Below are 12,676 nucleotides of genomic sequence, written 5' to 3'. Positions count from 1 at the left end.
TATAGATCTTGATAACATTATATGAGACACTGCACCAATATGTGTCACAATAACGTTATTTCAGACACTGCATCAGTATGTTTTTTTACAATTCCATCACTGTGTCTCACAATAGCATTATTTCAGCCACTGCATCAATATGTTTTACAATTCCACCACTGTGTCTCACAATAACATTATTTCAGACATGCATCAATATGTTTTACAATTTCATCACCGTTTCTCACAACAACATTATTTCAGACACTGCATCAATATGTTTTACAATTCCCCCACTGTGTCTCACAACAACATTATTTCAGACATGCATAAATATGTTTTACAATTTCATCACCGTTTCTCACAACAACATTATTTCAGACACTGCGTCAATATGTTATACAATTCCATCACCGTGTCTCACAATAACGTTATTTCAGACATGCATAAATATGTTTTACAATTTCATCACTGTGTCTCACAATAACATTATTTCAGACATGCATCAATATGTTTTACAATTTCATCACCGTGTCTCACAACAACATTATTTCAGACACTGCATCAATATGTTATACAATTCCATCACCGTGTCTCACAATAACGTTATTTAAGACACTGCATCAATATGTTTTTCAATTCCACCACTGTGTCTCACAATAACGTCATTTAAGACACTGCATCAATATGTTTCACAATTCCATCACTGTGTCTCACAATAACATTATTTCAGACACTGCATCAATATGTTTTACAATTCCATCACTGTGTCTCACAAGAACGTTATTTCAGACACTGCATCAATATGTTTTACAATTCCATCACTGTGTCTCACAATAACGTTATTTCAGACACTGCATCAATATGTTTCACATGTCAGATACTGCATCAATATGCTTCACAATATCATCACCATTCCATCTCCTTCGTCAGTTTATGCACTAAGCAAACAATCGGTGCACCCCCACCAATCACTTGTCAACGCTATCTATAAATGTCAGTTAACACCTCCTTACGTCGACGTATCGTACGTCTGTACATGTGCCCATGTCAGTAACCTTGCACCACATGACGTGACATATGACCTGACTGACATGATCAGTCAAGGAGATGTGCCCAGATCATCGACAGAAGCGGGCAGATTGTGCGGCTAGCAAAGGTCGTCGAGACCCTTTCAGTTTTGTTTTAAATGGAAAAATAGCTAAAGAGTACTTTGCTTGAACACATGGCTTGATTGAACCAAAGTAAATATTTTCATCCGTTTAGCTTTTGTCCAAAGTTCTATTTCAAAGACCAAAGAGCATATGCATTGATAAAGATTGTACATGTAGTTAAACTTTAAGAAGATTCAATGGTTCTCAAACATCATGCGATCAAACAGCATATAAGTGGTCATTATGTTAACACATAGCTGATATTGACCAAGTGGTCATTATGTTAACACATAACTCATATTGACCAAGTGGTCATTATGTAAACACATAACTCATATTGTCCAAGTGGTCATTATGTTAACACATAACTCATATTGACCAAGTGGTCATTATGTTAACACATAACTCATATTGACCAAGTGGTCATTATGTTAACACATAACTCATACTGACCAAGTGGTCAGTATGTTAACACATAACTCATATTGACCAAGTGGTCATTATGTTACACATAACTCATACTGACCAAGTGGTCATTATGTTAACACATAACTCACACTGACCAAGTGGTCATTATTTTAACGCATAACTCATACTGACCAAGTGGTCATTATGTTACACATAACTCATACTGACCAAGTGGTCATTATGTTAACACATAACTCATATTGACCAAGTGGTCATTATGTTAACACATAACTCATATTGACTAAGTGGTCATTATGTTAACGCATAACTCACACTGACCAAGTGGTCATTATGTTAACGCATAACTCATATTGACCAAGTGGTCATTATGTAAACACATAACTCATACTGACCAAGTGGTCATTATGTTAACACATAGTTCACATTGACCTAGTGGTCATTATGTTAACACATAACTCATACTGACCAAGTGGTCATTATGTTAACATATAACTCATATTGACCAAGTGGGCATTTTGTTAACACATAACTCATATTGACCAAGTGGTCATTATGTTAACATATAACTCATATTGACCAAGTGGTCATTATGTTAACACATAACTCATATTGACCAAGTGGTCATTATGTTAACACATAACTCACACTGATTAAGTGGTCATTATGTTTACACATAACTCATACTGACCAAGTGGTCATTATGTTACACATAACTCATACTGACCAAGTGGTCATTATGTTAACACATAACTCATTCTGACCAAGTGGTCATTATGTTACACATAACTCATACTGACCAAGTGGTCATTATGTTAACACATAACTCATACTCACCAAGTGGTCATTATGTTAACACATGATTCACACTGACCAAGTGGTCATTATGTTAACACATAACTCAAACTGACCAAGGGGTCATTATGTTAACACATACCTCACACTGACCAAGGGGTCATTATGTTAACACTTAACTCACACTGACCAAGTGGTCATTATGTTAACACATAACTCATACTGACCAAGTGGTCATTATGTTAACACATAACTCATACTGACCAAGTAGTCATTATGTTAACACATAACTCATACTGACCAAGTGGTCATTATGTTAACACATAACACATATTGACCAAGTGGTCATTATGTTAACACATAACTCATATTGACCAAGTGGTCATTATGTTAACGCATAACTCACACTGACCAAGTGGTCATTATGTAACACATAACTCATACTGACCAAGTGGTCATTATGTTACACATAACTCATACTGACCAAGGGGTCATTATGTTAACACATAACTCATACTGACCAAGTGGTCATTATGTTAACACATAACATAGCTCATGCTGACCAAGTGGTCATTATGTTAACAAATAACTCATACTGACCAAGTGGTCATTATGTTAACACATAGCTCATGCTGACCAAGTGGTCATTATGTTAACACATAACTCATACTGACCAAGTGGTCATTATGTTAACACATAACTCATACTGACCAAGTGGTCATTATGTTAACACATAACTCATATTGACCAAGTGGTCATTATGTTAACGCATAACTCATACTGACTAAGTGGTCATTATGTTAACACATAACTCATACTGACCAAGTGGTCATTATGTTAACGCATAACTCATACTGACCAAGTGGTCATTATGTTAACACATAACTCATATTGACCAGTGTTTCATGTTCTTGGTGGTCGTTGGTCTTGGCATATAAATTGTGTCTGTTTGGTTACAATGTGTCTGGTTACAAATTGTCTGTTTGGTTATAATGTGTCTATTTGGTTACAGTGTGTCCTTTGGTTACAATGCGTCTGTCTGGTTACAATGTGTCTGTTTGGTTACAATGTGTTTATTTGGTTACAATGTGTCCTTTGGTTACAATGCGTCTGTCTGGTTACAATGTGTTTGTTTGGTTACAATGTGTCTGGTGTTGGCCTGTATTTGATGCCATTGGGTGAGTGAGTGAGTGAGTGAGTGAGTGAGTGAGTTTGGTTTTACGCCGCTTTTAGCAATATTCCAACAATATCACGGGGACACCAGAAATGGGCTTCACACATTGTACCCATATCGGGAATCGAACCGGGTCTTCGGCGTGACGAGCGAACGCCTTAACCACTAGGCTACCCTACCGCCCCTCAGTCACCAAGAGTAATGGTCTGTTGGGTCACGTAACCTGGGTCACCAGTGGATGATTCAGAGTCTGCTTTGAGAACAGTACCTACATTACTTCAATGAAATATCTGTTCTATTTATTGATGACTCATTGTGGAATAATTGTCGTATATTTGAGTCAGTTGCCCTTTTATCAAGGTTCTCGACCTGGGTTATTTCCTACATCTCAGTGGCTTGTCACTTGATGTGATCATGTAGATTTCATGATGGATGACATGTACGAGTGTCAGTTGCACTTGTTCGTCAGTCTGTCAGGCTATATTCAGCTGTCAACCTGTCACTGGCGATCTATGTGTTATATATACATACGTGTATATCGACCATAATGCTTTAATTGCCAGTTCTGACAATATATTACACGTCTTTGTTCATGTCGGTTTTGGCGTTATAATCAATAATCAATAATCAATATTTATATGCATCTCTCGGTTTCCATTGGGTTATCATTAATTTTCTTTTCAAATTTTGAAAGTGGCTGCTATGTATAACACTGATTTGCTGATCAAACCATCTCGTGCTTGCTGTGTACAGCACTGACTGACTGATCAAACAGTCTCGTACCTGATATGTACAATACTTGTTGGCTGATCAAACCATCTCAAACATGCCTGCAATGGACAACAATGAATGACTAATTAAACCAACTGATGCCTGCTATGTATAACACTGATTGGCTGATCAAACCATCTCAAACATGCTTGCAATGGACAACACTGAATGAATGATCAAACAGTCTCGTACCTGATATGTACAATACTTGTTGGCTGATCAAACCATCTCAAACATGCTATGTATAACACTGATTGGCAGGTCAAGCTCCTGCCGGCAATGTACAACACTGATTGGCTAATCCAGCTCATGCCTGCAATGTACAACACTGATTGGCTGATCAAGCTCATGCCGGCAATGTACAACACTGATTGGCTGATCAAGCTCATGCCTGCAATGTACAACACTGATTGGCTGATCCAGCTCATGCCGGCAATGTACAACACCGATTGGCTGATCCAGCTCATGCCTGCAATGTACAACACTGATTGGCTGATCCAGCTCATGCCGGCAATGTACAACACTGATTGGCTGATCCAGCTCATGCCGGCAATGTACAACACTGATTGGCTGATCCAGCTCATGCCGGCAATGTACAACACTGATTGGCTGATCAAGCTCATGCCGGCAATGTACAACACTGATTGGCTGATCAAGCTCACGCCGGCAATGTACAACACTGATTGGCTGATCCAGCTCATGCCGGCAATGTACAACACTGATTGGCTGATCCAGCTCATGCCGGCAATGTACAACACTGATTGGCTGATCCAGCTCATGCCTGCAATGTACAACACTGATTGGCTGATCAAGCTCACGCCGGCAATGTACAACACTGATTGGCACATCAAGCTCATGCCTGCAATGTACAACACTGATTGGCTGATCCAGCTCATGCCGGCAATGTACAACACTGATTGGCTGATCCAGCTCATGACTGCAATGTACAACACTGATTGGCTAATCCAGCTCATGCCGGCAATGTACAACACTGATTGGCTGATCAAGCTCATGCCGGCAATGTACAACACTGATTGGCTGATAAAGCTCATGACTACAATGTACAACACTGATTGGCTGATCAAGCTCATGACTGCAATGTACAACACTGATTGGCTGATCCAGCTCATGCCGGCAATGTACAACACTGATTGGCTGATCAAGCTCATGCCGGCAATGTACAACACTGATTGGCTGATCCAGCTCATGCCGGCAATGTACAACACTGATTGGCTGATCCAGCTCATGCCGGCAATGTACAACACTGATTGGCTGATCCAGCTCATGCCGGCAATGTACAACACTGATTGGCTGATCAAGCTCATGCCGGCAATGTACAACACTGATTGGCTGATCAAGCTCATGCCGGCAATGTACAACACTGATTGGCTGATCAAGCTCATGCCGGCAATGTACAACACTGATTGGCTGATCAAGCTCATGCCGGCAATGTACAACACTGATTGGCTGATCAAGCTCATGCCGGCAATGTACAACACTGATTGGCTGATCAAGCTCATGCCGGCAATGTACAACACTGATTGGCTGATCCAGCTCATGCCTGCAATGTACAACACTGATTGGCTGATCACAGCTCATGCCTGGCAATGTACATGCCGGCACTGATTATTGATCAAGCTCATGCCGGCAATGTACAACACTGATTGGCTGATCAAGCTCATGCCGGCAATGTACAACACTGATTGGCTGATCAAGCTCATGCCGGCAATGTACAACACTGATTGGCTGATCAAGCTCATGCCTGCAATGTACAACACTGATTGGCTGCCGGCAATGTACAACACTGATTGGCTGATCAAGCTCATGCCGGCAATGTACAACACTGATTGGCTGATCAAGCTCATGCCCGCAATGTACAACACTGATTGGCTGATCAAGCTCATGCCGGCAATGTACAACACTGATTGGCTGATCAAGCTCATGCCGGCAATGTACAACACTGATTGGCTGATCAGGCTCATGCTGGCAATGTACAACACTGACCACACCGAGACTACGAAGAACCGAAAATGTCGTCTGAAAATCAACCATTCTGCTGCTGCCTAGTGTTTCTTGTGATCAAACACTTGTTAATTGATATCAAACAGTTCCTCCGTCAAACTGTTCCAGGCATAAATATCTACCCTATGGTACCATTGTCTTTGGTTTAATGGCGCTTACGTTATGTGGTCTTCATGGGTTTAGTTTGTGTTGTTAAACACCTGGTATCATCACTGACTTTCTGTTGTACATAATTTTTCATGATCATTTTGCCTTTTGTGCTCAACTGTTTGGGCAGATAATTTGCGACTGTTCTTTTAGGCGTTTATGGTTTGTGGAATCGCATGAAATATTTATACATTTTCAAAATCAGTCCGCAGACACAAACAGGCACACAGACACAGCACACAGACACACACGGGCACTCACTCACACACATTCTCTCTCACAAACACATACACACTTTTTCTCTCTCACACACGCGCAAACAAACAAACACACACTCGCTTTTTCAAACACACAATCTGCCTGTCAAACACACATTCTCTCTCACACGCACACACACATTCTCGCTCACACTCAAACACATTCTCTCCCCCCACACACATGTACGCACGCACACACTCTCACACACACCAGCATATTTACGTTATATGTTTTAACGATATGATTGAAAGGTCATCATTGTTAATGTCGCTGCTCGACAAAATGATGTAAAATACCAAATCCATTACCCAAACATTACAATACCAAAACATTATACCTCTTGCCATTCACCCGATCGATGTGAGTGAAGCACCAATATGCTTATGAACGCTGGTGGCTGTCGATTGGCTTTAAGTTGTCTGTCAGTAACGGATCAACTACGGATACTTGCTCGGAACATCTAAGACACAACGGAACCATCTCCAGACTGCTGAAAGTAAGAGAAACTGTATCCCAGAAAAATCTGTAGACATTCATCACGGTACCAGTGTTCCACCTTGGACCATCCTGTGTTGCAGAGTCTGTCTGAAGCCAGCTTCATCACGTGACGTCATACCGCGGCTGCATCAAGTATATACAGATATTTTCCATCCACAGGTAGGTTTATACGAGAAACACAATGTGTTAGGTCAGCGCATTGTGGCAATGGGCGTTGGATTGTGCCCAGGAAAACCTGATCTATCGCTTCGGGTGAACCATTACTGACTTGGGACCACGTGTAACCAAGACCAACTGATTAAGTCATAAATACAAGCAACAGTAATTTATCATTGGGGACATAGAAGCACAACAGAAGGTGTAATTAAATAAATATAAATAACCAACTACGGATTGGTGTACAGTAAGTTTTGCTTGTGTATTCTTCAACGCCGCTTCCAGCAATTTACATTTATATGATCGTGATCCGTAAATAATCGAGTCTGGGCCTGACAATCCAGTGACTGACATCATGACCATCGAAATTGGGATACGATGACGTCCATCAACCTGGGTCCACTTGCACAAAGCGATCTTAGCGCTAAGACCTTCATAAGTCTATGTTAGAGTATGGGAGTTACGATCATCGTAGCGCTTTGTGAAGCGGAGCCCAAGTCAGCGAGCCTAATCACCCGCTTTCTTGTCTCATTTCCTTCGACAAGCAGGGACCCGTGAAGGTCCGGGTTAGAATGAACCTTCAGTAACCCATGCTTGTCGTAAGAGGCGACTGACGGGATCGGGTGGTCAGGCTCGCTGGCTTGGTTGACACATGTCATCGGTTCCTATTTGCGCAGATCGATGGTCATGCTGTTGATCCCTGGATTGTCTGGTTCAGACTCGATTATTTACAAACTGCCGCCATATGGCTGGAATATTGCTGAGTGCGGTGTAAACTAAACTCACTCACTCACTCGACAAGCAGGGGTACCAGTCCAATAATGTTTTGAGGAACCATGCGCAGGCTTCAAGTTTACGTTTGTAAGTTATTGTATAACAAGATCTTATAACGTCATATGGATATTTGGTTTGCCGCATGCATAACTCGATTCATGATATAACAAACATTGGTCTCTATGTTTCTCAGATATATTGATGGATACCAATATGGAACACATGAAAGTACAACTGTGCCCCTAGATACTCCCAGACTTTCACCCACAGTACAATAGCAAGTATGTGAAGAAACCTGGGAAAGAATATAGAAACAATTGTACTTTAATATGTTCCGTTATTTGTTTCTTTCAGTATAGTTTCATATTTCCATTTTCTTTGACAACATTGTCAGTCATCAAGAGTGATCATTATCTCTGTTGTAAAGCATTATAGAATATTGAGTGACATACTCTCGTACGCTGACGAGTATGAACCGTTCAACGCCGTTTTATACGGTATTTCCGTTATGAGAAGGCGGGTCTGTTGAATGTGGGAGGAAATCCCGGATGAACTTTGTACTCCAGACAAACCCGTTCATAAATAATCTTGTCTCAGTCTAATATAACTCAGGAGTCGTTCAAAACAGTGTGGTGACTTTAAATTTTAAGTGTCTCACCCACTCATAACATTGTGTATAGACCCGGGTTAGAATTGGTCTCCAGTAACCCATGCTTGTCGTTAGAGGCGACTAACGGGATCGTATGGTTTCTTTGAACATATTTTATTCAATGTTGAAATGGATAAAGCTAAAGTTATGTAACTTATTACCACCCGCTCCCATCAGAAACCACAATCAGGGGGGTCAGGCTCGCTGACTTGGTTGACACATGTCATCGTATCCAATTGTGTAGAGCGATGCTCATACTGTTGATCACTGGATTGTCTGGTCCAGACTCGATTATTTACAGACCGACGCCATATAGCTGGAATATTGCTGAGTGTCACGTTAAACAACCAACCAAACAACCAAAGAACCAAAGAACCAAAACATAATTGTGTACAGGCTGATCCAGCGCTGTGTAGAAGTTTCTGGAATATATTTGTGGGCATGATTCTCCTACCTTCCATTACATCGTGTTCTCATTCAAAATATCTAATCTTGGCGTAGTTTGGAAGCTTGATGCTGTTAGGAGAATACTAATACCACAGACTTTACTTCTAATACCATTCTCATTATAATATACATGTAAACAGCTATTACAATTGTACTGCCGCTGAATTTAATTATGACACTCTCTTGTGTACCTCTATTGTCATCACAGTAATTTGCAGTAATTACTTTGCAGTAATTTGTATAGATTTGTAAACCTGGTTACAATGTTATGACACATTTGTTAATTGTATAACAACTCTTTGCTATTTATTGGTTTCAAACTGAATTCTTTGGCATACATACATTAATGTTTCACTTAATTAGTGAAATGAATTGAACATATATTATGCATGTGTAACGTTTCGTGACGTAATTGGTTTCGGCATGGGTACTTGCAGCACGTGTGTGCATGTACATCTCGATAAACATGAATGTCAAAAACTGCAGTCGATTTGGGAAGCCTAATTGTCTGACGTTTGACCTTTAAAAAAACTATACGGCTAATGAATCGCTCATCGCGCTCAGCGTCGTGAGGTTATTAGGATGGTCCGAGGAGTAGGGCATAACGTCAGGTGGCTGTGCGTTTCCATTGCCACCACAACACTGACAGGTACAGGCCGTTCACGTGCCCAGACGTGACAGATATGGGTGACACAAGTTCTGCACGGGTTCCAGACTGTTGTGACCACTGCTCTGACCATTCCAGGGCTACCGCGTATGCTCCCCAGCACAATCAGGAACCGCTTACGTCATCACGGGATACGACCACGTCGTACCACACTATGCCCTTTCCTGACGTAATCCTGTCATGGAGAGAAATCAGTGTTGGGGTGGTGACTACAGGGACCTCGGACCAGTGACAGTTCCGTTTCTCTAACGTCATGGCTCAAGATTGACATTCCACAGGATAATGGCCGTTCTTAAACGGCAAGGGTTGCCATGGCTTTTCTTCAACATAACAATGTTCAAGTAATGCCCTGGTCTCCAAATTGCCCGGTTGTCTCCCTTACAGAGCATGTTATGTGTGGGATGAAATGAAGCGACGTCTACGCCGTGTATTAAATCCGCGTGATTATTCGTCGCAGAGTCGCAGAGAATATGGCAAGCGATCCCAAAAACCTTCCATGCCTATTTGATAGAATCTGTGCGTCGGCGATGCACTGCGGTTCTCACTGTTCACAGTGGTCACACCTCTCATTTTGAGTTTGTGACACTGTTGCTTGTCCTTGTCCCGAATTTGGAATCGTAAGATCAATGTCAAGGACATTAAACATGCTCGCCTGCCGTCTTCATATGATCTCAATATCAACCTATTAAAGTTTCCATGGAAACTTTTCATTGTTGTTATGTAGTCAAATTTTAGAAGAATTTCAACAATGCACAGTTTCTTTTGGAGCTAGTATATTTACAAGCAGCTGACCTAAACTGATAACCATTCGTTGTCGCGTCTGTCACATTTAGTACAAGGCCAAAACATCAAAGTCACGTGTAGAGCAGTGAGTGCAATGTGTGACCCTGCTGGGCCATATATTGTAGTTTATACAACACGCCATTCATACCGACGTACAGTGTAATACATTGTGCGAGCCGAAACACCACCATAGAAAATGTTCCATTTACGACCAGTTAAGGATTAATGTCACCGGTTAGACAAGAACGTTAAACCGTTATGCGAACGGTAAATTAGCAATGTTCATAGCAACAGTGACGTACAACTTAACAACCGACTCATGTTTCCGGTTAAACATGATTTATGTTTTGTAATATATAGTCCTTGGTTTGGGGAATATTGATTTAAGTCTTATTCCACTAGAGTGTAGCTGAAAAAGGAGGGCCGGCTTAAAAGTTCTGAAGTTATCTTTAACAGGATGTGCTGATAGCGTTAAATGCTGATTATTTTTCACTTTTTTTCTCAAACAATGTTGAGGTGTCTGGCTCCTATCACCTTGCTTGCTATTGAAACGTAATTTACCTTCTTTGGACCAGGAAGCGTCTTGACAGTTGTCGCATTATCTGGCTGATAGTGGCGAACCAAGGACTTTCCCAAGGTTATACCGCCCTTAATGAAATCGGCTGGGTCTGCTTGCCACCAAGACGCTGATAATATGTTATCAGAATAATGATGACGTTGCCGATCGCCCAGGTGGAGGACGTTCGCGTGTCACAACGCCCAGGCGTGACAGATACGGGTGACCCATCTTCTGCACGGGTTCCAGACTGTTGTGACCACTGCTCTGACCATTCCAGGGCTACCGCGTATCCTCCCCAGCACAATCAGGAACCGGTTACGTCATCACCGGTTACTCAGGACAATGATGAAGTTGCCGATCCCAACGTTGAAATCCGCTTAGCGAGATGGGCTGGCTCTGCTTGAAGACCACGTGAATTCTCACAAGAGTTGGAGAGCCAGGATTCAGAATTCTTTGAACCAAGCGTTCTGAAAGCTGTTCAAAATGTCTTGACCTCGTTCATGACTGGTTTGGTTTGTTTCTTGTTTAACGCTGCACTCAGCAATAGTCCAAGTATATGGCATTCTCTTCCCACAGAGGTTACTCCTGTCATATCTTCCTACGTAACCAGGGCGGTGGGGTAGCCTAGTGGTTAAAGCGTTGGCTCGTCACGCCGAAGACCCGGGTTCGATTCCCCACATGGGCACAATGTGTGAAGCCCATTTCTGGTGTCCCCCGCCGTGATATTGCTGGAATATTGCTAAAAGCGGCGTAAAACTAAACTCAGTCAATCAGTCCTACGTAACCTCTGTTCTAATACGGCCCTTTCATGGTGTGAGCGTTCAAGACTCGTGATTGGAGGCAATCAGATTTAGTTGTGCAATCAGCTACGTTGTTTCAAAAGTGATCATTCGCAAGGCCTCGGTAATTTCCGTATGCTTTGTGAATATCGCTTTGTGAATAGTACCCGATTCCGTTAGTCGCCTTTTACGACAAGCATAGGTTGCTGAAGACCAATTATAAGCCGGCTTAACTCGCTAATGAGAGGCCCTGGGCCTCCTTTCACAAGGCACTGAGGTGATCGCGAGTCACTAAGGTAACCTTAGTGCAATGTTAAAGAATGAGAGTTAAATTTAACCTTAGTAATGGTTGCTTCGTGCAAGGAAACCCTGGTCTTCAGTAAACCATGCTTGTCGTAAGAGACAACAAACGGGATCAGGTGGTCATGCTCGCTGACTTGGTTGACACATGCTATCGTTTCCCATTTGCGTAGATATGTGTTCATGATGTTAACCACTGGATTGTCTGGTCCAGACTCGACTATTTACAGACAGCAGTCATATAGCTGGAAACTGCTGAGTGCGGGGTTAATAAAAAAACACAAAAACACTTCATGGTGCCTGACCATTTTTGTCAACTTGGAATACCCAGCCACTTT

General features: G+C 41.7%; 1 protein-coding gene across 2 annotated transcripts in view; it reads left to right on the top strand.

Annotated features, from left to right (window-relative positions):
• Window positions 1–12,676, top strand: part of LOC124287852 (methyltransferase-like protein 27) — a 49,202-nt gene that overhangs the window by 1,459 nt on the left and 35,067 nt on the right. The window contains exon 2 of one of the 2 annotated variants that reach the window (XM_046724337.1): window positions 7,305–7,383. The exons of the other annotated variant lie outside the window; for it this stretch is intronic. The gene's annotated coding sequence lies outside the window, so the exon portion shown is untranslated. The remainder of the gene's footprint in view (window positions 1–7,304; window positions 7,384–12,676) is intronic. 2 annotated transcript variants of the gene reach the window in all.

This window comes from Haliotis rubra, unplaced genomic scaffold (assembly GCF_003918875.1).
Source record: "Haliotis rubra isolate DU_JTF1 unplaced genomic scaffold, ASM391887v1 Scf407, whole genome shotgun sequence".
Lineage (NCBI taxonomy): Eukaryota > Metazoa > Mollusca > Gastropoda > Lepetellida > Haliotidae > Haliotis > Haliotis rubra.
This window is presented reverse-complemented; position numbering and strand designations above follow the sequence as displayed.